The sequence below is a fragment of the Anas platyrhynchos genome, chromosome 22, assembly GCF_047663525.1.
Source record: "Anas platyrhynchos isolate ZD024472 breed Pekin duck chromosome 22, IASCAAS_PekinDuck_T2T, whole genome shotgun sequence".
Lineage (NCBI taxonomy): Eukaryota > Metazoa > Chordata > Aves > Anseriformes > Anatidae > Anas > Anas platyrhynchos.
In genome coordinates, this window is record NC_092608.1 from 5,124,499 (window position 1) to 5,152,240 (window position 27,742).

The window sequence follows — 27,742 nt, forward strand, 5'->3', positions numbered from 1 at the left end:
AGGACTAATTAGTTCTCAGCTCTCAGGCCTCACAAAGGAGCATCAGCACTTGGTGGACTCTATTTGCTAAAGCCTTCATGAAACGGGAAGACGTCCCTCTTTCATCTTATTGTACAAATAATTGGAATAACTTAGCCAGAGTCCCCCGGGACTCCGTTTGTGCTTCGAACACTTCCCTTCAGTGACTGGCTGCCTTGGCAGCCGCAGTACAGAGGAGCTGGAAGGGCTCAGACCTCTTGTCCGTAGAGGCTGCCAGCCTTTCATCTGTGTCCCTGGGGGCCCCAATCCTTTCTGAGAAGCCAGATTTCAGAATTTTGCCTCTCCCAGAAAAGAAGGGCAACATATAGGCTTGGAACAGGGGAAAGCTGGCAGGTGGTGTGTGAATGCAGCAGATCCTCTAATGACTCTTGTAGCTTTGTGCTCTGCTACGGGGAGGGTTCTGGTGGACCCTCCAGCTCTGTGTGGTTTGGGGTCGCCCCACGGGCTCCATATAATGGGAGAGGCACACGTGTAGGCTCAGTGGCACCATCTTTGGCTCTGGAATGCCTTAGCATCTTTAAGGCCAGTGGGGTTCACCAGTAAAGGTAATACCAGCTCAGTCAAGCAATTCTGCATGCTGCAGAGTTGAATCCCATTTAAGTCCATAAAGATCAAGATTTCTGAGATCTTTTCTTTCTTTTTTTTTTTCTTTTTTTTTTTTTTTATTTTTTTTTTGACATCTTGTCACAGACAGAGCTGAAACGTTTCACATTGCTGGGATTTCAACCTTTTGCAGTCCTTCCGCTGTCAGTACCATAATCCCCTCACGCATATTCAATTGCTGCCTTGGGTGATAATTTCCTTGCCTTTAATGTATGTGCACATAGAGGTTGAGTTACAGTTGCTGTGGGAACCATAACTTTGAGCTTCATGATTTAAAAAGAAGAAAAATTGTATTTATAGACTTTATTCATTTTGCTTATGAATCAACATGTTAATATTGATGCAATAGAAGAAGAAAGAGAAACAAACTTCTAAACAGAAAGCATAACATCGAATACTGATCTGTTTATTTTCCTTCTGTGAAGTTCCCCTAACAGGCAGAATCCCCACAATAAAAAGGGAAAAATTACAAACGAGGAAGCAGACAAGGGGGAAGAAAGAAAGCAGCAGATAGCTGAGAGGTTAAATTAAGTTCTTGAGAGATAAAATGTGTACATTTACCAGCAATAGATCACAACGTGTTGGGAATCTCTGAAATCACTAATTTGAGACACAGATCAGCAGAGCTTGGACCTTAGTGCAGGTGGTTTGAATCACCCTGTTGTTGTACAGGGGGGGTTGTAGGGGAACAAGACAGACACTGAAAAGCACATGGAGAAACCTACAGTCTGCAGTGCTGTGTCCTCGTCACAAGCTAAGGATGATGCAGGAGGCTAAAGTGCATTCTGTACATACTAGTTCCTCGCCAGCATGGCTGCTTCTGATGAAGCCCCAAAGTTATCTTCTTTCCATTTCTCTTCAATTTTTAAATATACAAGCCCTTTCCCTCTCGCAGCCTGCAGCCGCTCTTCCACTGGTCACGCTGCTTAGCGTGGTTTAATTTGTTATTGATTTTTACTGAGGTGGTGGCCGTAATGGCAGCAAAGCAGCCCAAGTCACAAGTCACTTCTGGAAATTGTGACCTGCCTCTCGCCAGCCTGAGAAGAAGATGATTGAAAATGACTGGAAAGGCAAAACCAGTCAGGCCCCTTCAGGAAGTTGTTTGGGTGCACAAAAATAAAAAAAGCAACATTAGCAATATTAAAATCAGATTCTTTCAAAAGCTTCAGCTGGGCTCCTGTGTGACAGAAATAGCATTGGTTCCCAAACACAGGGCCAGGATTTATTTCCACGGCAGACAGTGGTGGCTGGAGAGGAGTCACCATAGTGTGTCAGATAAATAACGTGTGTTTCTAACATTATTTTGCACTCTAAAGCCCACAAAAGTCATAACGACCTTCAGCACAATAAATCTAGAGAGTAGGTTATAGATTTAACATTTTAGCTCCTGGATAGCTATTGTGAAAGAGATATTAAATGGGCACTCAGATGGATCAATGGGCTCTCAGAAACACGTGTCCCTGCTCGGGCAGGCTCTGACCAAGGCGCTCAGGGGAGCTCACTTGCAGCCCTGTGCACTTACCTGGGACTGGCTCCAGCTCTTGCTGGGGTAAAGCGAAATTTCAGTGGTTTTATGGGGTCACCCTATTCCTGGGAGCAGAGCACATGGATATTTACCCGTAGAACCTCAGAGCAACCTCTCGGCAGCAGTGATGTGTTAGCACACCCATGTTTTCACCAAGGAGCAGGCATTATGTGCCTTACCTGGTGCTGCACAAGAGTCTGAAGCAAGGTGAGCCCTCACATGGCAACGTCTGGTGTGGCAGGGAAGTGTCTTGTGTTTTTTTCCTTGAAAAAATTTAGATGAGTGAATTCCTTAGAAACGTTGGAAATTCTCCCTCTGGAACCTCTCAAGCTATTTTCTCGAGCTGCCTGTACCCGAAGGAGAGAAGCAGCTGTGCTTTCCATGCAGCACTCCTTCCCCAAGGCAGGCGGCCGGGCTGGGGACCTGCTGCTGTGCACAGAACAGGCTGAGCTGAGCCCACGTCGGGGAGAGCACGGTGCTCACAGGCCTTGAGAATGGGGTTGGTGATGAAGGCTGTTTCTAGACCTTTCCCTCCGTGAAATATAAAATACCAGATAAATTATGAAAAAAACTTACAGAGGGAGGCCATCTGATAAGCAGCCCAATGTCTCACTCAGCACTTGCTGCTGAGGTCCTCACTGGGCATAAATTGGTCTAACACCACCAAATTCACTGGCAACACACTGACCTGCACCGTGAGGGCTGGGATTTGGGAGGCTGTGGTCTCAGATGGGGTTATGGCTGTAGCTGACTGTGAAAGGTATCGCTCCTCAAGCTGGGCTGGATGAGATGTTGTGGTATGCTGACAGAGCGAGTGAGGGGTCCAGCAACATCTCCCCATCTCCTCTTGCAAGGTACGAGCAAGGTTTGGCCGGTTTCTGTGCTTGTTTGCCAAATATGCTACCTCTGCATTTGCATTACATCAATTATAGCCACAGCAAATATTTGATTTCGGTGAAACGTGCAAGGAAAGGAAACTACTGTTCCTTCCTGGCTCCAGGTGGGCTGGATGTGAGCTGGAGTAAAGGAGATGTGGAGAGAGCCAGGGAAGCAGCTCTCAGCTCGTGGATGAATTGGCATGAATATGTATGAGACTGTAATTGGCTCCCACACGTAACCAAGGTGCCTGAAGGCCCAAGCGTCCTGGCTAATTGTTGTAGACAATTAATAACTTAGATTCTGCTAATTCCATACCGTGCTGTGCAGCTCATTACAGGAGCACAGAGTGAGACTCTCTGCAAAAGCTTCTTGGAGACAGGGAGCATTCGGGGATCCAGGCTCAGGGGCAGAGAAGGTCACAGCTGGCCTGGCACCATTCACACCTCAAACCGCAGCGAAGAGTGGTCATAGATCACAGCCACGGCAGGAGACAGTGACCCTCAGCCCGTCTGCCAGCCCTTGACTCCGTCTTGCAGTCACGGTGAAGGAGAGCTCTCATTCCTCGCCCTCTTGCCTCTCCCAGGAAACAGGAGCTGGATGAGGAGCCCATTTGGTAGAGCACAGAGTGAAACAAGACACATCCCTCTCCTGTGGCCTGGCAACACGCAGACCCTTATTGTGATGATGCAAATCCCCTAAATCAAAAGCTTCATGAGTCTCCACTGTGTCCCACCCACAGGGGTTTCCTCCCAGCTGGATGACTGGTGGTGGTGTACGGCTTCCTGAAGCCCATCACCACTAAAAACAAGACTCATTGAGAGGAAATACCAAAAATTGTAGGAAAAGGATGTGTCAGCTGCTCGGTTTGCTCTCTTGCAGGGCCTGGAGTAGATGCAGACAGTGAACGTGGGAGGGCTCGTGCTGGTGTAAGCGATGCCTCCTGCATGCCCGAGGGAAGGCTGCTGCTGTTCTCAAGCCAGACAGTTTTATAAGTAGTCTGAGTGGTGATGGACCCTGGTTTTCAGAATCCAATAAGGCTCGCTTTGCTGGGTTTAATGCTGCATGTGTCACAGCAGCATCCGTCAAAAGCAAACAGCACCTGGGAGAGTGTGGCTCCCTGGTGCTGGAGCGCCCAGGAAATGGATGATGCTCCAAGCTGGGACTCTGCAGGCAGCAGGGCTTACATGGGGGCTGGGAGCAGCTGGTTTCTTACGGTTTTTGAACAAGCACCTCCATTAGCTGCCTCTCCCTGCCCCTATCTCTGCTGTTCATACACCTGGGCTTGCTGGGTTTTTAAGTGCACAACTTCAGTGGCTTTCTGTCTTCTATTCCCACTTTAACTTTCTCCTTTTCCCATCCTAAGTTTTTCCCCAGAGTTTCATGCTAGACATTAGATACTTCTCCCTCTGCAACTTTTCTATCCATCTTGCTCAAATCCTTCAGCAGGGATTATGGGGGCTGGTGCTGTGCTCTAGCTATCCTCTTCTGCTGTACCATTTTTAATCCCCTCACTTCTCTCCTTCACTCTTTTTCTCTTTTGGCTGTTCTCCCTCCTGTACCCATAAATTCCCTGGCCTTTTCACTTTCCTTCCTGCTCTTTTGGACAGCAGAAGAGGTTCTGCAAGACCACAGTCCTACCTCTGAGGGCTGGGATGGGCTCCGTGTCCCACAGATTGGTGCCAGGGCTTGGATATTGCAAAGAGGATCCCGGGAGGGACCCCGGATGCCCCGCTCAGGAGCAGAGTCGTGCCAGTTACATTGCATAGTTGTAGGGATCCAAGTAATGACAATTCTAAAATGTAACTGCAGGGAAAAATGGGAAATAATTATAAATGAATGAATGTAACAGACTGCTGATGGGCACCGGTAGAACTTTAATCTCTGGGCCTTATTAAAGTAAACATCCCCGCCACCCACCAGTTCTGGCCATTCTCGCTGCTTTGCCATCTGTTGTGGGAAGGCTGGCTGGACAAAATGTCCATAATTTGCAGAATGTCCTCGCGCGAAGCACAGTAAGAAGGCCGCTGATAGTTTTTGGTCTTCTGGATGCGAGGAGGCAAAGCTGGGCTCTCACTACAGGGAGGAGATGTAGACAGCTTCCCATGTAACTCCTTCTCTTCTGAGTTTCAGAATTTGCAAAACTTTGACAGGATTTTATGAAACTCTTCTCATTTTTCCCCGGGGACAATAAATTTCCAAAACCTCCCATGGACTGCAACTTCGACAGAATAATTCTCTGCCAGCACCTAAGGCAGTCGGGGAAGCAAAATAAACAAGTAAAACCCAAGCCACACACACTGCCTGAGCTTAATGCAAATAAATCACAGAAGTATTAAGTTCAGTTCTAAATCTCTCTCTCCATCTTCCTGTTTTTCATGCTGTCTGTTTCCTGCCTAAGAATATTTTATCAATCTACTCGTCTGGGTTTATCTACAGTCTAGCTTTTTCCAGTGGCTCTGTTTTGTCTGTCTGTCTGTCTGCTTGGACTCCTCACTTTACACTAATAACACTGTGTTTGGAAACAGGGGTGTGCCCTAAAAGCAACTGCAAAAGATATTCCCCCAGCTTCACCTCCCAAAGGACACTTTTTCCACTTTCAGCAACCAGGGGCTGTTCTGCAGTGATGGTTTGAGTTCTCAGTTATAGCCACGTGCCAGCAGTCCCTCTGTCCACCCTGGAGGCAGCACAGCTGGGTCTGTCCCCACACTGCTGTGGCCCCAGTTCACAGCCAGCCACACAGACCCAAACCCACTGACATGGGTGGGACAGGCTCTAGGAAATGACCTGGAGACACTGCAACAGGCAGAGCTGCCCTGCCAGAGCCTGAAACCACCCTCTTGGGTAGAAACCAAGCCACATCTCCCCTCTGCCTGGGCTGAGATGCTCGGACACATGCATGGCCCCTGTGCCGGGCATTTTTGGGTCCCTGGGAGAGAACCAGCACAAGCTTTGACTTCCTTCCCCGTGATGTTCAAATATATTCAGGCTGGTATTCAGAGGGAAACACCTGCATGAAGCAATGTACAAAGCATCGCTGTGAACAGGTGGAGGGTTTCAGTTGTGCTCCCTGTTTGCTTGGGGTGTGAAAACAGCACGAGCTTTTATTTCTGGTACAGCAACTAAGGCAGGATGCAGAATGCTAGGTGCAAGGGTCCGGAGATGAAAGACTTAGCTGCTTAGCTTCCCAATGTATAAATAGCCGATGCTGAGATAGCTATGTGAGCTATTTTAAAGTGGGGACAAAAGATTTATTTGCCAAGCAGTTACCGTACAGAACCCCCACCACTGGGTGTTTGCATATTAGCCATGTGCTCCATTGCTAGGAACCAGCTTACCTCTCTGAGGTCAGGATGGAACGGGATTGATTTACAGCAGCTATGAATCTGGCCTCTGTTTCCCCACACACACTTTTATTTTATTTTTTTTCCAGATAAGTGACATTAATAGGAAAAATACCTGATATAAATGCGTGGAATTGGAGTGTCATCTTCTCTTGCATTAATCATTAGGCCAGAATGTGCCCTGGGTTTGTACGTGCGTGCTGGAACATTTCCCACACACTGCTGATGGTGATTTACACCAGGAGAGAAAGTTGCTGCTTTCCAGAAATCATTTTCCTTGCTAGGAATTTCTGACCTAGAACCTTCCTAGGAACTTCTTGTTTTCCAGGAATTTTCTGACCTAGCACTTTGCTACTATTTTTTTTTTTTTTCTGGGAATCTTTGCTGTTTTATGGGAATTTTTGCTTTCTGCTAATTTTCTTACCCACAGTCACCTTTGCAGGCTCTCCTGGTTCTCCAGTGGCCAAAGAGATTGGTAACATTTCCAAAGCGGCAGTGGGTATGCAGCCTTATTTCAGCATGTGAATGGTTTAATTTCATTTCTTGTCTTCCTTTTTCTGATTCTTTTTCTGTTCTGGCTTCCTGAACTGGGCAGTTCTTCCACCTGATGCTCAGAAGCATTTTCATACAGCCTCTACCACTATGCAGAACCTGCTGATTGTCCCCACTGCAAAGCTGGTGGGAAAAGGAGTGAGAGAGTGCTTTGCTTAAGCATATTTTATTTTTATTACATCAGAAAGTAATATCTGAAACCCCAAATATTTCAGCTTAAACTAATATATCTTGGGTTCCAGACAGTGCTTCGTAAAGATTTGTGTTTCCTCTGAAGAGATGAAATTTTTTGCTGGCACAGTAAAGCATTTCCTGAGAAGCTCTTTATTCCCATTTAGGTATTTGGAAACAAACGGCCGGGTCTGAAAAGCTTTGAGCACTCAGAAATTCTGTTACAGGTGATGGGAGCTGCAGGCCTAATGCTCAGGTGTTTAAATATGGATTAGAAAACCTACCTTTGGGCATCCCGATTTGAAAATATTGGCTTTTTATTACCAAAATGCCTTGACTTGTCCCCGGTGTGACTGCTGCTCCTGCGGCGCCTTCCTCCTGCAGGATTTTGCCTTCAGCTCGCTTCTGAAATGCGTCAGGACACAGAGGGCTGTGCGTGACTTCTGTCGGTGACACGGCGGCTGAGGGGACCTGCGAGTGGTGCTACACGGAGGTCAGGCAGCTGCCAGGGCATTTCTGTCAGCGAAAAGCGGTTGAAGAGCTCGGCTAACAGCGCTCCCTCCGCGGTGTCAGGGGCCTCAGGGGACTGGCAGTGGAACACGGCGCTCTTTGCCTCTCCTCACCAGTTAATATTCTCTCTGGTGAGTCATAAGTGAAGGCTGGCGTGAGCCGGCTGGGATTTTTGGCCTCTTTGAGGTGACCTTGCGGAATGAAGCAAAGTTTCTAAATGCCACATTCGGCAGCCTTCCCTCGGTGCTGCACCCAGGGCAGAGCGCAGGGGGAGGCACCTGCAGGCTGCGGCTGGCACAGGGCAGCTCTGAAGGGGCACGTTGAGAAAACAGCAGCTTACCCTTCAGGGCCAAATTCACAATCACTGGGGGCTGAGAGCAATGAAGGCAGCTGATAAGGAGAGGCAGCAGTGAGCAAATAAATGGCTCCCCAAAGCTCTCCCACCACCAGGCTGTAGAGAAGGGAGCAAAAGGCTAAAGGAAGGCCAAAGCAGAGAGAGCCAGGGTGACTTTTTCAAGGTCCCAGAGGGGATCTATGGCAGAGCAACAATGGAAATAGAGGGGTCCTCTGACTGCCATGAGCCTCAGGCCATCCTGCCTCTGTGTTGACTGTTATTTTTTGTGTATATCATTATTAATTTGAAGAAAATCTATCTATGGTAAAAGTTCACATCACGTCTCCCTTTCTGTGCTCAATTCCTACTATGATTTGTAGTGTAGAGCCTATTTAGGAAGAGCTCTTTAACTAAGGGGCAGGTAAAATGGTATTTGATGCTCTACAGGTGGATGTGGAGAAGAAGAGGACAATTGTGGAGGGTTTTCTGCACACTCTGGGGCTCAAGGAATAGGGATAGGAATAGGAATAGGAATAGGAATAGGAATAGGAGAAGTAGAAGTAGAGCAGCATTCATGAGAGGAATACCGTTAAGAACAAGGCAACACTACCCTGATTCATCGGTCCCTGCAGGGAGACAGCTGCTGCATTTGTTCTGCTGGCTTCCACCTCGGAGTGACCTGTAATGTATAACGTCACCAGGAGGCACAGAAATGGCCTCATCCCTCTCCCCTTCCCTCTGTCCTCTGATGAGGATGCTGAAATAAAGGAAAGGATGTCATGTTCAAGGTTGCACGGTGAGTCAGTGGCAGAGCTGGCTGGGGACAAGCCTCAGGACTTCTCGAGTCCCTGGCCTGCATCCACTGTGCATTCACTGGCACGAAGCAGCTCGGCAAATCCCGCATTCATTACAAGACAATAAAGCTTTGCTGCATGGGCCTTTTTTTTTTTTACAATGTCTCTCAAAACCCAAGACTGATTTGCATTTTAAAACCACCAGTTACAGCTCAGGAAAATGCTATTCAGTAGTTCCCAGAGCTCAGGAGTAAAGATTCTCTCTCAGTTGTTCTCTCCCGGTTCTTCCGCCTAAAATATATCTTTGTCCAAATTGCACAATCCTTATTGCTAATGTTTATATCATGAATATTCAGGACATCCTGGGGCTTTGGGACTCCAGTGGAAAGGTGAGCACAGGAGGCACGGCTGCCCTGGTACTCCTACACTCCGAACGTGCAGGGCAAAGATGTCAGGGTGAGAAGACTTGTTTGGTTAGGATGCGAGCTCGGGGATCCTAATGCAGTCTGTGCGCCTTTGGGGAGTGCTGGTGAAACTCCATTAAACAGAGCAGCGAAGGCCTTTTAAACAAATAACTTCCATAAAACCATTAACTTCACTTAATTGCAAGGAAAATGCCCCCCGCTCAGCAGGGGTGCGGAATACGCTTCGCCTCCCTTTACTTCTCTTCCTTTTTTTTGTGTGCAATCTGCAGCCGAGCCTTCCTTCCCCAGAGACCTTCCGAACTGGGGCACCGACCTGCCCCCAAAGCTGCGGGGCTGCACCTGTCAGCAGCAGCAATTTAGGTCTGCACGTGCGAATTCCTGCTGCTGCTTAGAAAAACCTCAGCATCCTGCGCCGAGCTGCACCCCGAGCCCGTCGGGCAGAGCCAGGCTGCAGCTGCGCTCCCTGCCCGAGCCGGGGCTGGCTCCAGCGCCGCGCTGCTGTGCGTGGGGCTGGGGCACGTTTCCCTTCCACTGCCACGGCTGAAGGCTTCCCGGCTCACTGCTGTTCAGATGGTGCCATCTGGCTCCCGCGAAATGCATGAGAAATGGTATCCAATAAAAGAGGGGGCTGGCTGGCCGCCTGCCTTCGCCGCTGCGCTCTTTGGGGAAGGGATTGTTGCTGCAGCTGGGAAATATTTAACATAATTCTGAGCACTGGTGTTGCCTGAGGAAGAAAGAAGCGGCTGGCAGTTTGAATTCGGGCCTGACCCGGTGGCATCCAGAAGCTGTTTTGCTCGCTCAGGTCAGGGCTGAGGTTGATAAATACATGGCCCACAGAAACAGTTGGTGATGCGGCTCTGTTAACTTTGGGGACAGGCAGGAAACATCGGTTTCCCTAATGCTGCATCGAGCAGGACGTTTGGGATGGGAAAGGGGAGGAAGAAAGGTCTGAGTTCCAGACAGGAAGGCACTAAGAAACAAACGGCAGCACTTCAAAAGGGCTGCAGTGTGAGGGATGTCTCCTACAGAGCATTTTCCCTCTGAAAACATGCTTTACCTGCTGCTGAGTATCCTTTAGGGACTGCCCCCAGGAGCTGTGGGGTGAGGGATGGACCCACAGATTCTCCTGGGACGCAGCTGGCAACTGATGGAGCAGAACCTCTCTGGCTTTGGGGGCTTTTAACTTTTCTTCCTGGGTTTCTTCCTTATTTCCTCCCCACTTTATTATGCTCACTGATATAGTCAAACAGCCTTGCTTTGAGTCCTGGCCTGAACTCCAATGTAAAGCAGGCACATGGAGAACGCTGCTCCAGTGGGGAAGGTCTGAACTCAGCGGGATGATGCTGTTCCCAGCTTTGCCACCTTAAACCCCACTCACCCCTAAGCGCTTGACGTGCAGTGACATTTATGGGGTGAGCCCAGCCCCACAGATCCTGACCCTTGCCATGTCCCTGCTCCCACCCCCTGGGATCCTGACATTCCCCGTGCCAGCCAGGCACGCACATCCATTTGCACAAGCACTGGCAGCCCCGTGTAAGCTCCAGGGATGTGCTGGCAGCCTCTGCTTGCACTCACACACACATTTCACCTCGCTGAGCCCAGCTCCTAAGCCAGCAGTGGCGCCTAATAGGAGTTCAGTTACACAGCCCCTCTGCATGGCGTGCCGTTTGGTGCAAACCGGGAAGCCTTTCAGGCAATCAGGCAGTAATAGACCTTGTGGACGCTGCAAGTCCCCCAGATAAAATTTACAAGGCCTGAGAGAGCCTGCCTGGCATTATTTAACGCTTTAGTAATGAGCACCTGAACAGGCAAGATTGCCTGGGTAGTTTTATTCTGCATAGATGAGCAGTCAGAATTTCAAAGAGGGGCCGTAAATACAAGCGCGCGGAATGGCCGATGGTGTCTGATGTTGGCGTGGAAGGCGGTCGTGCTGAGGATATGAGAAGGTGAGAGAGCAGGAATAAAAGGGAAGACGTTTTCCCTCAGCTTCCCGACCCCGAAAGCCTTTCTTTAGCCAGGAACGCCGTTAGGTCCAGCAGCAATCCTTTCCCTGCCTGCCCGTGACCGTGCGCCTCTGCGCACGTGCCCAGGCGGCTGCGAACGCGCAGCTTGCTCAGGCAGGCTGCAGAGCGGTGCTAATGCCTCCCGGAGCCACGTGTTGTTGGTGTCCCCGCGTGGTTAATGAGGATGTGCAGCCGTCTGCGCGCTAGGTGTTCGCCCGTGCACACCGCGGGGTTACTGCAAGCCACAAATTATGCTAATTCTTTGTATCCGCGTCTGCATTGTTAGCGAGGGCTGTAACAGAGCCGTGAAACCATTTTGTACGGGCATGAACAAGAAATGTAGCTGCAGTTTGGTACGGGCTGTGTTTATGTGCACTGATATTGCTGCTCATGTACGGCTCCAACGTGGCTCTGAGTAAAACACATTCGGCGTTGCTGATGTCAACCAGTAATGAACCACTTTTTCATTTTGGCAACACACACCGTTTTGCTGAACATTTGTGAGGCCCGAGGAAGGGAAATGATCGTGGTTAGAGGCTGACGCTCTCTGAGCACAGAGGGGCAGGGATGGAAGCGTAAAGCCAGCTGTGAGAATTTCCACTTTTTGCTAAAACACGCACCATCCGGCATCTCCCATCTCCAAATATTTGAAACCTTTTCTTTCCTGCCAATGCAGAACAGGAAGAGACTGAAATCACAGAGGTGCCATAGGGTGGGACTGGCGACCCTCCAGCCAGCCCCCTCCCATCCAGGTGAGCATTCCAGTTGCTTTTTGAGTGTTGTGAGGACTTCTGTGTGTTTCTGGAGGGATATTTAACAAATGGCTGGCGTTCTGAGCGTCTGTGCATTGCCAGGGAAGGGCTTGCTTTTCATGTAAGTGCTAGCATAGCAAGAGAAACCTCCAGTCCAGCTAAGGGCTAGCATAGCTCATAGTGTGGCAGAGGAAGGTGCCGTGAGCATTCATGCTGTTGGAAAACCACAAACAAGTTCTAAAAACTAAAGCTGTCAAGTCAGCGTACTGCTGTGTGCAGAGAGGAGAGTGGTATGGATCGTGTGTGAGGTGTGCCAGCACCACTGTGCCTGCTAGCCCGTGTGGGCATTGCGGGACTTCGTGCAGTGAGTGCTCGTGCAAGGAGGGGAGCAGGGAGCTGCCGTGGGCTCACGCCTACGCCTGGCTGTGCCCGGAGGGCTGTCGGAGCGCTGCCGAGAACGGTGTTATTGTCTGAGTGCTCGCACGCAGCACCGGCTGATAACTCCCTGCTGCTTGCTGCCTCTGCCCTGTGATTGACTGAGCGCTGTCCCTCACATCAGCGTGGGCTCCGCTCGCATCGCTGCCAAAGTTAGGAAAAGCCATTTTTCCCCTTCCCGTACACTTGCAGTTTCCAACCCAATCGCTAGCCCCTCACCACCACCTTCTCTGCAGAAACCCCCGGCGTTGGCAGAAACGCGCCAGGCTGGTGAAATGCAATCTCACTTCAGAAGCCTCATTAAATTTGTATTCCTTGGAGCCCTACAAGGAAGATGCTGGTCTGCCTTTGTCTGCCTGGCTTCCTGCTCACTTCGGGTGATGCATCAGGACGAACATGATGCCTCTGGCACCAGCCGCCTGCCTGGAGACAGACGCAGGTGACAGGCCTTTTTTGCTGTGCCACCCCCTGTTTGTTATTTAATTGACAAATCTGTCTGAAAACTGGAGTGGGGGGGATTTTTTTTTTTTTCCTAGGCACCATCAACACTCAAATAATAAGCAAGAGAATTGGGCAAAGCGCCCTTAGGTCACCAGCCTGATGCAAAGCCGTTCCCATCAGGTGGTTGTTCAGCAATTTACCGACACAACCCAACTCTCGCAGGGGTCCACGCTGCGAACAGGGCTGGGATGGGTGAGCAGAGACCCGACTGTTCTCCTCTCACCTCCAAACCCAGAGTGAGTCACAAAAAGCCGGTGATAAATAAACGCCAGCACTCGTTAGAGACCTCCTGTCAACACCAAGCGAAGCCCCCGCAGTCGGGGATGTCTTTATTGAGGACTTTATCGGGAAGCCGAGGTCTGTAGTCCCGTTAGAGGTCGGGCTGTGCAGCACACCTCTCCGCACTGGGGCCAAGCACCCCTTTGGAGGAGTTCCCCCAGCACCCAGGACCCCAGCCCAGCGCACCCCGCTGCCCCCCGCCCCGAGCACGCAGCCAGCAGCCCCGTACCGGGCTCGGGACCGCCCGCACCGCTTCGGGGCCGGTCCTGCCGCAGGGACCGGGGCTGCCTGGCCCCGCTGCCCCCCGCCGGGACCCCCCTCACCCCCGGGGTACCCCCGGGCTCCCTCCGGAGGCCGCGGTGGCGCCGTACCGGGGCCGGGGCGGGCGGGGGCCGGGCCCGGGGCTGGGTTTTATAGCGCGGCCGCAGCGCCGCCCGCAGCCCGCAGGGGCGACAACGGCGGCGGCGGCACCAGCAGCGGGAGGGGAGCTCCGGTACCGCTCCGGGTTCCGCTCCGGATCCGCTCCGGTTCCGCTCCGCAGCCGCAGGGGGGGGGGGGACCGGCGGGGCCGCCCCTCGCCCCCCGGAGGGGGTGGGGGGGGTTACGGCGGAGCGGCGAGAAAAAGCGGCGGGGTGAGGGCTACTGGGGGGGGGGGGGGGGTCGGGGAAAGCGGCTGGAGGACGGACGGACGGACGGACGGACAAACAGACAGACACAGACGCGGTGCTGCAGGGCGGCCACCCGGCCCCGCGGTCCCTCCCCGGCATCGCTGCGAGCCCCCGGCTGCTGCCGCCCCCCCCCGGGCGGAGGTGAGTGCTGAGCCCCGCGGGGCGGCCGAAGGGACCGGGGAGGGACCGGGGGAACCGGGGGGGGGGGGGGGGAGATCGGAGGGGCAGGGGGGGACCGTAGGGACCGGGGATCTGAGCCCCCTCCCGCTGCCCATCCATCCCCTGTCTGCCCGTGCGGTGCCCCCCCGGGTAGGGCCGGTCCCGGGGCGCAGCTTGCACTCGCTCCACTCCCCCCCCGCCGCCCCTTTCCTCAGTTTACTTCTTTATTTTAACCCACATGCACTTTTTTTTTTTCTTTTTTTTTTTTTTTTTTTCCCTGCGAATACAACAGCTAAATCCCTCGGTTGTGTGTTTAGCCAACTCTCCCTGGAAGCTCTGGAGAGTTCATGAATATGCACAAAGGAGAGCGCTTCCCGGGGAGGCTGCCTCTATAATGAGCTGATTGAGCCGTGCCTGCAGCGGGGTTGTGCTCCTGGGGGAAAAGTTGGGAGCCACAACTGAGCAGCTTTGTGTCCCCGGCTCTGGGGAGGCTTGGCCTGAGTCCCTGTGGAGGAGCAGAGCCAGGAGAGGCGTCCTCCCTGCTCGGGGGTGATAGCGGATCCAGCCCGGCTCCCATCCCTCACAATAGCTGGTGTCAAAGCTTTTTCCAGAAGATGTGTGGAGAATTGTGCACCTCGCACATGTAGGATAGCCTCTCCGTTCCGTCCTGGCTTGTTTAGAAATTGGCTTTTCCGACCTAAAAACCCCAGGTCACTTAGCAGGGGCACTACACGGCTTGGCAGCAGCCCCCACTGCAGCCCAGTCCAGGACCCTTCCTGTTCCAGGTGCTCTCCAAAGACACCAGCAGAAAAGGTCCCAGAGAAAAAGCAACCACCCTCCTTCCTACTCAGCGATGTGATGGCCAACAGAATGAGTAGGGCATGGTGCCCCTGCGGACAGATCTGAAACCACTTCAGGCACTTGGACAGGGTGGGAACTGCTGGATCTGGGTGTTACCGAAAACCTCAGGGACAGAGGAATAAAGCTGGGAGCTGCAGGTCCCTCAGGCAGGTCCAGGACCTTGTATCTGCGGTGCCTCCGCACCCTGTGTCACTCGTACTTTTGTTTTGTGCACAGGCACAGCAGTGTGCTGGTTAGCAACCCGAGCTTATGCAATTATTGGGATAGCATTTTGACAGTTGTGCTGAGTCTGTTAAGATTTAATGTAATATGCAAGCAAGTTCTTCTAAAACCGGGCTGATGCCTGCCCGCTTTTGTGGCACAAGACAAGCCTCCAGTTAAGTGGGCTGAGGAGCTGTGCACTGCCAGGGAAGTGCTGTTGCAATTCAAATGACAGAATAAACACACAGACTCTGTGCCCACGAAGCTATGCGTGCATACACATCAAGGCCGCTACCCAAAAAGCTTGGGGGGTTTTTTAGAACAATTTTCCCTTGAAAATTGGGGCGAGCTTTTGAAACTAGTTTTCTATTCTCACCAGTAAAACTTTGCTCGGGGGACCCCTCTCCCTCTCCAACAACCTTATGAAGTGTTGATAAAGATATTATCCACAGCATCAGCTCCCTTTGATTGCTCTCTTCAGCTGTGTGTCTAGATGGAAACCTAGCAACACAATAACTGTATTGAAGGGAGACGTTTCAATAGCTACACTTCTTTTATCACATTGGATGCATCTTCAGAGGTTAGAATCATCAAGTCAGTCTCTTTACCCCTTTGGAGCCTTGTAGTTTGATGGGGCCCTGAGCCTGAAATAAAAGACGTGAAGTAGTGAAAAAGACAACCAAAACAGAAAGGAAATGCTTAATATGATAAAAAGATCCATCCCCCTCTTCTTCCTGCTGCCCCTTTGAAAGCCTGCCATAGTCTCATGTGGAAAGTACTCCGCTAGGAGGGGAGAATGCCCATTTAATAGGAAGTGATTCCAGGGGAAACTCGCCGTCAGTGTTTGTGACTGTTTCACCTTTACACACGTGGGGAAAAGCTGAAGGGCAGCTGGCCCAGGGCAGTTTGTAGCAGCACGGTGTGGGAGAGCCAGCCTGGCGCTGGGGAAGGAGCATCAGCATCGTTCCAGCCACCCACTGGGGTGGAGATTATGACTCAGTTTCTGAGAAGTACAGGGCCAAATTCATCCCGGGGTTAAATAAATAAATAAACTAAGGGCTAGTCTATCTAGATTTACCTCGCTGGCAGTATCCTGGTGGTCTTATCTCTGCTGACAAGTGTGATGCCTGCTGTCTGTACAGCAGTGGGGTAAGTGACAATAGCTGACTGGCCCTGTGTGTGCTGGGGGACACAGAAACGAGGGGCTTCAAACTGCTGACATCTGTTAGTTTTCAGGTGTTTTGGGAGAACGCCTTTGCCAGGTGCCAAAATTTCTCAAAATACCCCGTGTTTCCATGGCTGCTTCTCCCCAGATCTTGTGCTTTTTAAGCGGTAATGAATTAAACATCACAAATACCTTTGTCAGACCAAAAGAAAAAGTGATTCTGCTACAAGATAACTTCGAACACTTCTGTATCTGTCATTCCTGAACTGTCAGCGAAAAGTGTTTTCAACATGCTGTATTGTGCAGGAGTTTGTGGGGGCAGCAGCGATATGCGGGTACGGGTATGTAACTGTAGAGCTTGGGAGTGTGGTGGGATGTGTGCGTTCTGTATGGCACTGCAGGAGGATGCGAGTACAGCGTTACCATTTTGCATCCCCAAAAAAACCACAGCACATCTGAAATCCTCTTGTGATGCCAGTGCTCTGAGATAAGTGCTGCTTATACAAGACTTGCCTGGTGGGTATGAGTACTTAGTAAGTAAGCTTGACTGAAACTGGAGAGGGATCAGAGTTCATACCCTGACAGCATATGGAAAATCTGGATAAGCTGTGATTTTTATTTCTGAAGTTTGAGCAGGTCCTGCTGTGAGTCCCAGGGCCTCTGGGTGATGTTGCCGTGATCTCCCTGCATACCAACATGCAGTAAATCCTGGCAAGGCTCTCTTTAGCACGCAGCGTTTAGCATTCAGTTGGTTTAATCCTCTAATCTTATCAAGCACTGACATAAATGAGGGCTGAACAGATTAATTCATTTGAAAAAATCAACCCCCATTTTATTCCTCCATGTCGTGGACAAATTTCTCCTTTCACTTACCTGATTGGCTTTTCTTTTTTTTTTTTTTTTGCCATTGTGAAAAGTCTCCAAGTATAGATTTAGGAGCAGTGGTGAAAGGTACTCGGTAATTGGCTCTCCTGCGACATGACTTTATCTGCTGTCTGTTTCGGTAGCCTCGGGGGATTTCAGGATCCAGCCAGCGACGTGGTCTGGGAGCCTTGGTGCTGGGAGGTGCAAGGCTGGCACAGGAGGGAGCTGCTGGGGTGCGTGGGCACTTGCTACATCCTCGGTGCATTCGCTCTTAGGGCCTTTGGTGCCAGTGAAGAGTGGGATGTGTCCTTTGCCTCCCTCCTTCCACTCTCCTCCCTGTTCCCTGTGCACGGAGGTGTGTGTGAGCTGCTATCCGGCTCTGTGGATGTGTGGCCAGGGGCAGCGTAATGCGTTTCCAGGCCTTGTGATGAAGCTGAACGATGAAATATTAGTTTCTAGCGCTCCCTTACGTCTCCCCTGTGATACCACAGAACAGGCTATCTCTTTAAATGATTGATTTCACACAGATTTACTCGAGTTCATTCATCCCGATGCAGCTTTACCAGGGTGGATGTTCTCTGAGGTCTAGCCTCGCTGCTGGCTTTTGTAGGGGCTGGATCCTGCCTCCTTTTCTGTTGCAGAGGAGGACCAGGCTTTGTGAATAGCTGTGCTGCATTCAGTGAGATTGTTTAACGCCGACAGTGCTGTGGTGCCTGTGACTCAGACTAATGCAAGTCAATTTAAAGGACAGATTAAGCGCAGTGTGGGTATGGATTGCAGTGTCTGGCCCTTAATGAATAATTCAGGAGCGTGGAGGAGACAGCGTAAGAGTTAAGTGCTTCATCCAGCTGTAGGTGCAGTCAGCAAGAGAGTTTCCACTGACCCCAGTCCACAATATATTTCAGCTCGTGGTAAACCGTGAGTGGAAGTTGTCCTACTGATGGCGGTGAGCTTTGAGTGCCAGCTACAACACCTGCCTGGCTTAGCACTTGGTAGAACAGTGTTTCTGACCCTACTGCCGGTCACACTGTCATTAGCTGTCCTCTGCAGCACCAGGAGAGAAGTTCTGAGATCTCAGCGCTGCTTCTGAGTCATGCTCTTCTAGTGTTGAAAAACAGGGAAGATTAATAACTGGAGTGCCGCACCATTAGCGGGTGGAAATACAGATATTAAAAAAAAAAAAAAAGTTTGGCAAAGCAAGTTGCGAAGGTGTAATGTTTGTCGCTCGGGGTTGGGGATGATGCCCTCCTTTTGCACGAACCAGGCGCTTGGATTTCACCAGACCTGGCTGTACTTCCCACCCTAGGGTCCATTTGTGCCTGTCCTGCCAGGGGCTGAGTGCAGGCTGCCTTCCTGGGGATCCCAGCTGCCTCAGAGGGGTTTGCTTTGCCCCACTCATAAGCCATGCTGATGTTTTTTGATGTAGCATCACTGCTTTTTTTTTCTTCCCTTAGAGAGTCAGAGCATATCCTCTTTCCTGCTGTACCTCTGAAGCCTGAACCCCCCGGGCAGCCCGTGTTCTTGTTCCCAGCCCCGGCAGAGCAGCAGGGCCGTGGGGACAAAACCCCCTGCAGGCAGGGCACCAGCTGGGGGCTGCCTCCCGCGCTGTGAGCAGGGCTCCCAGATGGCTGCAGCCTTGAGCTCCCGTCCCTCTTTCCTGTTTTGAGCTCTCTCTGTTTGCTGGGAGAAGAGATTTGGGGAACAAGGCTGGGATACTTTCCCCGCCATCTGCCTGAAGGCAGCAGGCTTGCGAGTTGGCACAGTCGGTTCCCGATCTTTGCCAAGCTCTGTTAATAGAGGAGGGCTCCTCCGGAATAGAAGGCACGTTGCAGAAATAGTGCAGAAGGGGGAGAGGCCAATGTGGTTGGAGGGGGGTGAAAGACATCCTGACAGACGTCTGGATTTTCAACTGCTGCTGCTCCTGTCTGTCTGCTGCTTTATGTGGGAGAGTCAGAGGTGAGAGTCGTTTATTTTCTGCCTGGACCTCAGGGTGAGGATGTCGTTGCTGCTGGGCCTGGCTCGGTGCTGTGAGCTCACTCCCTGAGTGAACGCAGTCACGGCAGTGAAGTCACTTTGCACTTGTTACTGGGGGCACCAGCCCAGGATCCACCTGCCCAGATGACTGCATGGATGAGCTGCGGTAGGTTCCAGGGCATCCTGTCAGCTGCTGCCACATGTTTCACTTTGCACAGCAGGAATTTCTTTGACTTGAGCACAGAGTAAACAGCGTGCTGGGAGATCTTGAATTTTACTCTGAGCTCACTTGGCTGGCTGATGTTGGGCTAGCAAGTCAGAGGTTCTGATTATTCATCCACATGTTTTTCATCTGATTTTAAAAATAGTAATAATTCCCTGCATTAAATTGTACCTTCAGTTCCAGGATTACTTGGCCCAATGCGTTGTTTCTTTCAGTCTGTCTACAAAAATAAATTCTAGCAGCCCTGTTTCCCCCTGCTTCCCCATATTCTTGAAAGATCTGTGTTTGCAGAGTAACAGTGAAGAAGAAGGTTCATGTGTCAGTGTTGGACTCTGCTGAAGTCCTCCCTACTGAGCACGGGAGGAGCTGGGGAATCTGGTAATTTTAGCAGGAGATTGGGAAGAATTGGGTCCTATTTTTGCTCTGCCACAGATCTTGTGACTTTGAGCAGATCTGGAAGGTCGTGGCAATAAACATGACTGGGTTTTGGATGTCTCAGTGTCTAGGTGCCCGATTTGTGTCGGTGTTTGCTGGAGTTGTAGGCACCATTGCTGTTCCCCCAGCAGCAGCTAAACCCAGGAGCTATTTCATGTTGGTTGTAACTTGCCTGGTCTGTATTTAGCTTCTGTTAAAGTCAGCAAAACTTATGGCTGAATTCCAGCAGAGCTGGAGCTAGATTGTGGAACCTTGCTTAATTCATTTGTAAACTTGCATATAATCCGACCCATTTCCCTAGGGGAACGAGAGAATTGGATCTGATAGGTGTTTGCTGAGGCTTTATGCAGGCTCTGATGGAAGCCGGCATGATGCGCAAATGCAAAGTGCTCTTTGCTCCTAGGGGGATGTGCTATATGTTGACTTGTTTCTTGGCTCTGTTGTATACCCAGGAGCTGGGAATGAATTGCTTTTGAGTGCAGTACTAAGGTCTGTGGAGACAATTTAAAAAAAATATATAGAAATCCTAATCCTCTCTACTGCTTGGGGTACTGCTGAACATGCAGCACGCTTGATTCCCTGAATCGAATCATTTGTCTTTTTGTTCCTCTTTTTAACAAGGCAAATGAATTCCCGAAGAAGATGGGGCTGCAAACTCAGATTTGAATTAGAGCCCAAAGGGGCTTTTTAACTGTGTCTGAGAAAAGCCCAGAGCAGCCCTGCCTCCTGCCTGTAAATCAAACCTGGACACACACTCTGTCCTCACATTTCCTCTGCTGCCTCTCCTCCCAGCCCTGCACACCCTCCCACTTGCTTTCCAACTAACAGCTCGTGCCAAGTTTCATCTCCAAGCCAATTTTTATGGCTGAGCTGAAATGGAAAGGTGGTCAGGCCCACAAGAGCGTGAAAGTGACTCAATAAAACAGTGGGCTCCATTTAAACCGAGGGTTGTGAGTCGGGACAACGTAGACAACAGCTTGTTTTGAAAGCTAAATCTGTGTTGCTGGAAAGCCTGGGCTAGTTCTCGAACCATGCAGAACGCTGCTCTTCCCAGTGCAGCCTGCCAACAGTTGCAGTTTCCAAGCTCAAGGCCCAGGCACTGCAAACTGTGGTTTTTCAGGACCCACTGAGCATTTGTCAGTGCCTTGCACTCCACCGAGTGTCAAGTCTGCAGGCGTGCCTTGGAAACTGATGTATGTGCTTAGAGCCATTTTTTTCCGCATCAAAATTGAGTTTTTATTTCCCAGGCCACTCCTTCTCCCCATCCTAACCCTTATATCTTAGCTCTGGTGGTTCCTGTGGGGCTCTTTGGGACAGGTTGCAACTGGGCAACTCACTTGTGGTTCTTTGGTTCCTTTCTTTTCTCTGTCACTGATGTCAATATTCTTGTGCACAGAGCATGGTAGAAACATCGCAGCATCACAGGGAGTTATAAAACACTGTCCTGTGACAACTAGCAACAAGATTCATCAGCAAGTAAATGGCCCTGTGGCACTGCTCAAACTGAAAATAAGGAGCTTCATTCCTGTAAATCTGCTGCATGGAACCAATTCCTTGGTGAGAGTCGCCCTGCAGAGACTGCAGAGTTCATAGCTTGGGTTTCTGTGTAAGTGGGAAAGTTTTGACCCTATTTACATTCCTGTAAGAGGGAGCTATACTGTAAGTAGCAGAGACAGATTAAGTTAAGACTGTGATGACATTTCCTTTACAGACCTCTCGCTATTCCTTGTGTTTCTCCGGTAGCATACAGTGATGTGTTGTGGGGGAGATCATCCCTTCTGGATCCGAATCCTAGCACACATGAGGCCAAATCATCCTGCATATGCACCACCTGCCTACATTCCCATCAAGTCAGCTACGCTGCACACCCCGCTGTGTTTGCGTTTCCACGCCTCTGACTCATCTGGGAGACGACTGCAGAAAGTTTGCTCCGTCCTCAGCCAGCTGGGCCAGAGGCAGTTCCACTTCAGCACGGGGCAGCGGAGCTGAGTCCCTCTGGGAGGGACTGGGCAGGAACAGAGTGTGGTTGTTTGTGGAGGAGGATCCCAGGAGGCTTCAGGACAAGCATATTGTGAAAGGATGGAAATGGGGTGTCTCAGGGTGCGGGATGCGAGAGCCATTGTGAAGCAGGTGATGTGATTTGCCCCAGGAAAGCTAGAAAAATCAATTGCTGAGACACAAACCCTTCCTGTGTCTCGGTGTTTTAACTGCAGGACTTGCTCCTGCAATTAGCACAAGTAACATCTCAGCTTGTGAACATCTGGCTGAGAAGTGAGGGAGGCAGTAAGGAACTGGGAACCATTGCCTGAAACGCTCTGATCGTTTGCCAGATGGCAATCCCTTGGTAGCCTTTGGGCTGGATGAGTGCCCTTCACAAGTTTCCTGAGCTCCTGCAGCCTGCACGGCTGATATTCTCTGAATTTCTGATGGCACAAAGGGACGGGGGTGGTGTCTGCCCCTTTCTGAATGCCTGTGCTAGGCTTAATCACGCTCCTCGGGGTCTGTGCTGGGAGGGAGGAGAAGCGGGGAGAGAGAAGGGACACTGCTGCTGCCAGCTCTGTCCTGGTGGCCTACATCTGTATCCTGGACACACAGCTTCGCTGGCAGCTGCTGGCAGCAGCATTTCCCTCCATTGCTCAGGGACTAACAGGAACCAGCTCTTTGTTGTGGCTGCTGTCTGCGTTAGGAAGCATCCTGGATTCTCCCTGAGATTAATGTGTCATTAAAGCCTGTTTGCTTATTCCGAGAGCCTGCCCCCTCCTCTGCTAACGGTCTGCAGGACTGTGCTCACTGAGCTGTGCTAACATTTAATGTGAGTTTCTGCATGGTCGGTGCAGCTGGCAGCACTCTTTAAGTCCTTGTAGTGGCGGGGGACCTGCTGACGTGCTGCTCGGGCACGGAGGCATCTCGTCTCCTCTCTGCATCCTCCTCTTCCCTGCAGGAAGATTTCCCCCTGCCCTGAGAAGCCTTGAGCTCACCCAGGTCCTGCTCTAGAGCCATCAGCTGTGGCACCTGCGATTTTTACAGTCTTTGGGTTTTACATTTCTGCTTCCAGAATCCTGGGAAGATGAAGAAGCCGTGCTAATTAATCTCATTGCGGAAGCACCAGGTTTCAAGGGGAGGAGAGCGGTTGGCTGCGTACATTTCAGGGAAATGGAAGTGGGGAAAGTAGGAAAGGTGTATACCTGTTGAGATCCAACTTCCAAGCACCTACCAGTGACTTTGTGAGTCCCTCCTCATCCAGCAGTAACTGGTACACAAATGGAACATGAAAGGTACATGAATGGCCTAAGCATGTCTTCTGCTCCCTCTTCTTTTATGGAGGAGACTACAGCAAGGCTCATCCATCTTTCCTGCCGCTCTGTGGAAAGCCCTGCTGAAGAGCTAAGTCTGACTGAAATGCCGTGTTGCCATGTTCCCACCACAGATGGCAGTCCTTACAGCCTTCCTGTTGTGAATTTGGCATTTGCTGATGTCAGTAAATTATAGCAGCAAAAAGGCAAGACCTTTAGATCCATCAGAGTGAGGCAAGGAAGCATCTGGCATGAGGCACCCTGACCCATATGGCTGGGACATGTGCAGATGGGGCTTTTTGCCTGCACCTCCTTTTCCCTAAAGGCCAGAGCACGGTGAGCAGAGCTGGCTGAAGGCACTTCAGGTAGAGGGGAGTGCTCCTCACAAGACGTTCTTTTAACCTTAATTGTATTTTTTATGTTGGAGGGGCAAGAAGCGAAAATGAAATTACTGCATGGTTGGCAAGGAGGGCTGGCAGTGTAGCTTGGTGTTCCCAAGGCTACTTTTCATCGTGCTGTTCACACAACCATGAATGGGGAGAAAGAAATCGTCCTCCTTCTCAGGAATGAACTAGCAGCTTGTGGGGACACTGGCGAGGGGCCTTTAGGAGCGCTTTGCTTCGCCCCAGCAGCACAGCACACACAGGCGTGCTATTGCTGCGGAGCTGCAGATGGAGCAGAGCGCACAGCCAGCCCTTGTCTTCAGGCTTCCTGCTGCAAGGAGCAGCTGTGGGGAGCAGGGGCAGAGCTGGGAGCACGCAGCTGAGCACAGAGTGGTGTCAGTGCCCACAGGGATGTAAAGCGGGGAGCCTGAGCGCGGGGTGGGATAATAACTGAACGGCAGGGGCTGACTGCAGGACAGTGGTGTGGGAAGCTGGAGATTATCTACAAAAGAGCAGCACACAAGCTTTGGGGGTGGCAGATTATTCCAGGGGCTTGGAAGCTCGTGAATCTTCTCTGTGGTGTGAGATTCCTTCCTGGAGCGAGCGATGCTCTTTAGGATACTGATACAAGCCCTGGTTTGTGGCAGCCGTCTGTATTTAATGATCTGCGAAGGCTTTGTTATGAACACAGGTGCTCAGTGGCAGACAGCAGAGCATGGAAACCCCCCCACCTTTAACAAGCTTGTTAGCCTGGGCCCCTGGCAGCTGGCACCCAGGGTGCTTCTGAAGCCTGCATCAGGGCGCCCGGAGGCACGCAGCGCATCCAGAAGCCAGCCCTTCACTTAGCAGCAGCAAGCAGCCGGGGCTCAGGCAAAATCTAAGTAAGATCTGTAGTGGGTGGGGAAGTCCTTTCTGAATCATATCAGAGCCTCGGCTTGCTTGGTGCCAGTGTGCAGAAACCTGTAAGTGCCACATGCCTGAGTGCCAGCGGGGCCTTTTCATTAGCACCGGCAAGTAACTCGAGTGGGAAGCGTGGCACCGGGCTGCAAGGCGTGTTTCATGAGACTGTAAGCAAGAAGCTGTCTTCCAACACCCTCAGTCATTAGTTACAATAATCAGGAGCAAATTATTTTATCAGGAAATGAATTTTCTTCAGCATTGACATGCATGATAGCCACGTTCTTGTCTAGCTTTACCTCTGCAGCAGCCCTGGGATGGCAGGACCCCAATACATGTGGTTTGATGCAGATAAACCCTGGGGATCTTTTTCTTTAAAAAGGGCCACTGTGCCAGCACTTTGAAGTATTTGGGGGTATTTTTTATGTCTTTTTGGAGTTCTTTGAAAACTGTTCTGCATACTGCTTCTTCCTGGAGTCATTTAGGAAGCAGCATCTAGGGCAGGCCTCCCAGATGGTACCTGCTGGAACCCTGGTGAGGCTGCCTTGATTTCCCAAACCAGTGCCGTAAGGAGTCCTCTAGCTCCAAGGCAGTGGGACTGCCAGGTTTCCTCATTAAACCATTCAGGAAAAATGCAGTGTTAAAGTAGGATACTCAGGTGGCAGAGCTAGTTCTCATTTGCAGCATCTTACTCCCGACGAAGCACAGTGGAGTTACTGATTGCTGAAAGCAACAAAGCCTTCGCTTTTGCTGTGCACCCCAGTGTGGATTCCAGCCCAGTGTTACCTAGCTCTTCTCTCCACTTATGCTGTTCTGCGTGCAGGTAGTGGCTTCTCACATAGCAAACAGCTTTTAAACCTCTCTGCTTTTTCCCCAGATGTTGATCTTGCAGTCCCTTTCTCCAGCCTGTTCCTTGCCCACGTGGCTGGGTTGGAGATAAAGAGACCTGAGGGAGCTGATGGTCCTTGCTATCTCTGTCACCCGTAGGCCTTTCAGAGCTATCCCAGGTACTGGCAGGCACGCTGGTGGTTCAGAGTTTGCGTGAAATTGGCTCTCTTTGCAGAGGTTGGCTGTCTTTTTCCAGCACAGAGGTTTTTCTGCACAGCACTGGATCTGCCTGATGCTACAGCTCAAATGATGCTTGCAGAACAAAGTGGAGTTTGCAGCTTGTCGCACACAGCCCCCATCTGTGCCGTTTTGTGCACTCTAAGAAATTAGGTATCTTGCTTGTCTCAAACGAGGCACCAAAATAAGTGTCTGGTTTTTTTTCCTTTTGATCTCCTGAACACCTGCATCTGTCAGATGGGTACTGCACCACCCCCTCCTCAGAGATGCTTGGAGAAGATTCAGCTCAGCCCTGTGTGTTCAGCCCTCAGACGCTGTCGTGACAGGCGGCGTTGAAAAGCTCATGAGGAAATTAATAATTCTGCCTCTGAGCGCCAGGCTTGAGCAACGTGCAGGAAATGAGGCATGAGACCACACGCTGAACAATGAGGAGAGAACAAGGTAGCAAATAGCTGCTGGGTTGAGGAAGCATCATCCATCGCATGCACTGGCAGAGGTCAGAGTCCTTGTCTTTGGATACTGGGCTTGGAAGAAAAACTGCACTGCAAAGCATTTACAGAAGGAGGGCAAATTAAGGATGCTGTGTCAGCCCTGAATTTGGCATTTCCTGACTGGTGAGTGCTTGACTTTGCAGCTAATCTTTCCACGCTGTTTTTGGCATGTAATTATGAGTAGACCTAATCAGTGCTTGTCAGGCACCTGGAATAGAAGGCAGGTGCAGGCAGGAGATCCTCAGTGTCAGGGGCTGAGAGTGCTCTAGCCAGCCTTTGTGCCTCTGCAAGCGGGTCAACAGATCTGACCGGCTCCTTCCTCTTCCAGCTGCTCTCCTCTTAGCCAGCCTGAAAGCGCCTGCAAGGGGAAAGAGGGGCAGGACAATCGGCAGCCTGAAAGAGAACACCTCGGGAGTGAGTGTGCATGAATGTACTTGGTGTCTTGCATAAAGCTGGGGAGCTCAGCCAGTCCTCCAGCCTCCGTACAGCCCTGTCTATTGTCCTGGCTCCTATGGGAATGTGAAATTGCAGAGGATAGAGCTTTAATATACATGTATCTTTAAAAACAATAAAGTTCAACCTTTCTTTTGTTCCCTCAGCAAGCACATTTACATTGTTGGAATGCGATTCCAACAGCACTATGCTGCTGGAGAGTCTTATGTCACTCTGATCTGCGAAGTGCCTGGGGCCTGGCAGTGGTTTGGTGTGTCTTTCCAAAGGAGCAAGTGGGAAGGGGAATGCCAAGGGCCCACAAAGAAACTAGATTAAAGCCTAGTTGCTGCATTGTGCTGTACAGCTGGAAAAGATTTGTTTGGTTAATAACAGGGGAGCCAGCCCAGCCAAGAGTTTAAACCAGTACCTTTACACAGCATGTGCATCTCTGGGCTTGCATCCCGCTGAAATGGGTTCTGAGCCGTGTCCTCAGGCAAAGGGCAGTGGCTGAATTAAATCAGTGTTTTCAGAAGGGTTTCAGGAGATTCAGGGTCAGGTGCCAAGACTGAGGTGTCCTCAGCCTGCTCAGCTTTTCCAGGAGTGCAACACCTTTGAAAGTCAGACCTCCAATTAGGGGCCCAGAGTCGTACCTAATACCTCCTACCGCTTCGTTTTTCCCCCTCCTGCAAGGCAGCGAGACTGGTCTGCGGTGGCAGAGGGCAACACATGGTAACTGTGCGCTCACTTACAGCTGTGTTGATAAAGAGAAAGCAGGGACCTACACAGCCCTTCTTTGTTCTTTCTGAAAACAGTACTTCTGGACTAGTCCTGGTGATTCAAGTGCAGAGGAGAGGAAAACTCAGGGTCCTGAGCCTCGGTGTTGCTGTGGAGCACTGCTGTAGAGTGGGTAACATTAACGATGCCCTCCAGCCACGTTACATGGCCAGGGCTATGTGCAGCATAGCGTGACAGGGCCTGGGAGCACTTTGTCCATCCCCACTACCATCATTACAGAGATGGGGCTTTTTACAGGAGCTGGATGCTCTCAGGATAATTTTGCAAGCACAAAGCCCATTTCTCTCCCTCATAGAGGAGCTTTATACAGCTCATACAGGGGCCAAAAGCTGCCTTTGGTAGAAACTCCAAGAGTTTTTAGGAACACAAAGAGGATCACAAAACTGCTAGCTCTGCTCTGAAAGCTTTGCCCATGGGAGAAACAAATGTGAAGTTTAATTATTATGTCGATAGGAATCTCCCATATTACAGAAATTGTCTTTCCTCCCTGTCTAGCCTTGTGCTTTCTTTCCTTTTTTCTCTCTAGCTTGCTGATGCACAAGGCTTCCTTTTTTTTCCTGTAAGAAGGAACAACTGAGTAATTGAAATGGAACACTAGTGAGGATTTTTTTTTTTAATCTGAAAGTTGGCATTAATTAGTCAGGTCGGGTGTAATTAGCTTCCTCATCTGTCACTGCCTCTCCCCAGCTTGTC

The 27,742-nt window shown here is 50.7% G+C and overlaps 1 protein-coding gene across 10 annotated transcripts in view; it reads left to right on the plus strand.

Moving 5' to 3' along the window:
• The window catches only part of DISP3 (dispatched RND transporter family member 3), a 136,343-nt gene that overhangs the window by 80,501 nt on the left and 28,100 nt on the right, over positions 1 to 27,742 (plus strand). For 2 of the 10 annotated variants that reach the window (XM_072026908.1, XM_072026911.1), the window contains exon 1: positions 13,819 to 13,952. The exons of 7 other annotated variants lie outside the window; for them this stretch is intronic. The gene's annotated coding sequence lies outside the window, so the exon portion shown is untranslated. Of the gene's footprint in view, positions 1 to 13,818; positions 13,953 to 25,568; positions 25,946 to 27,742 lie in introns of those variants that run through there. One more of the 10 variants, XM_072026909.1, reaches the window with a different exon arrangement.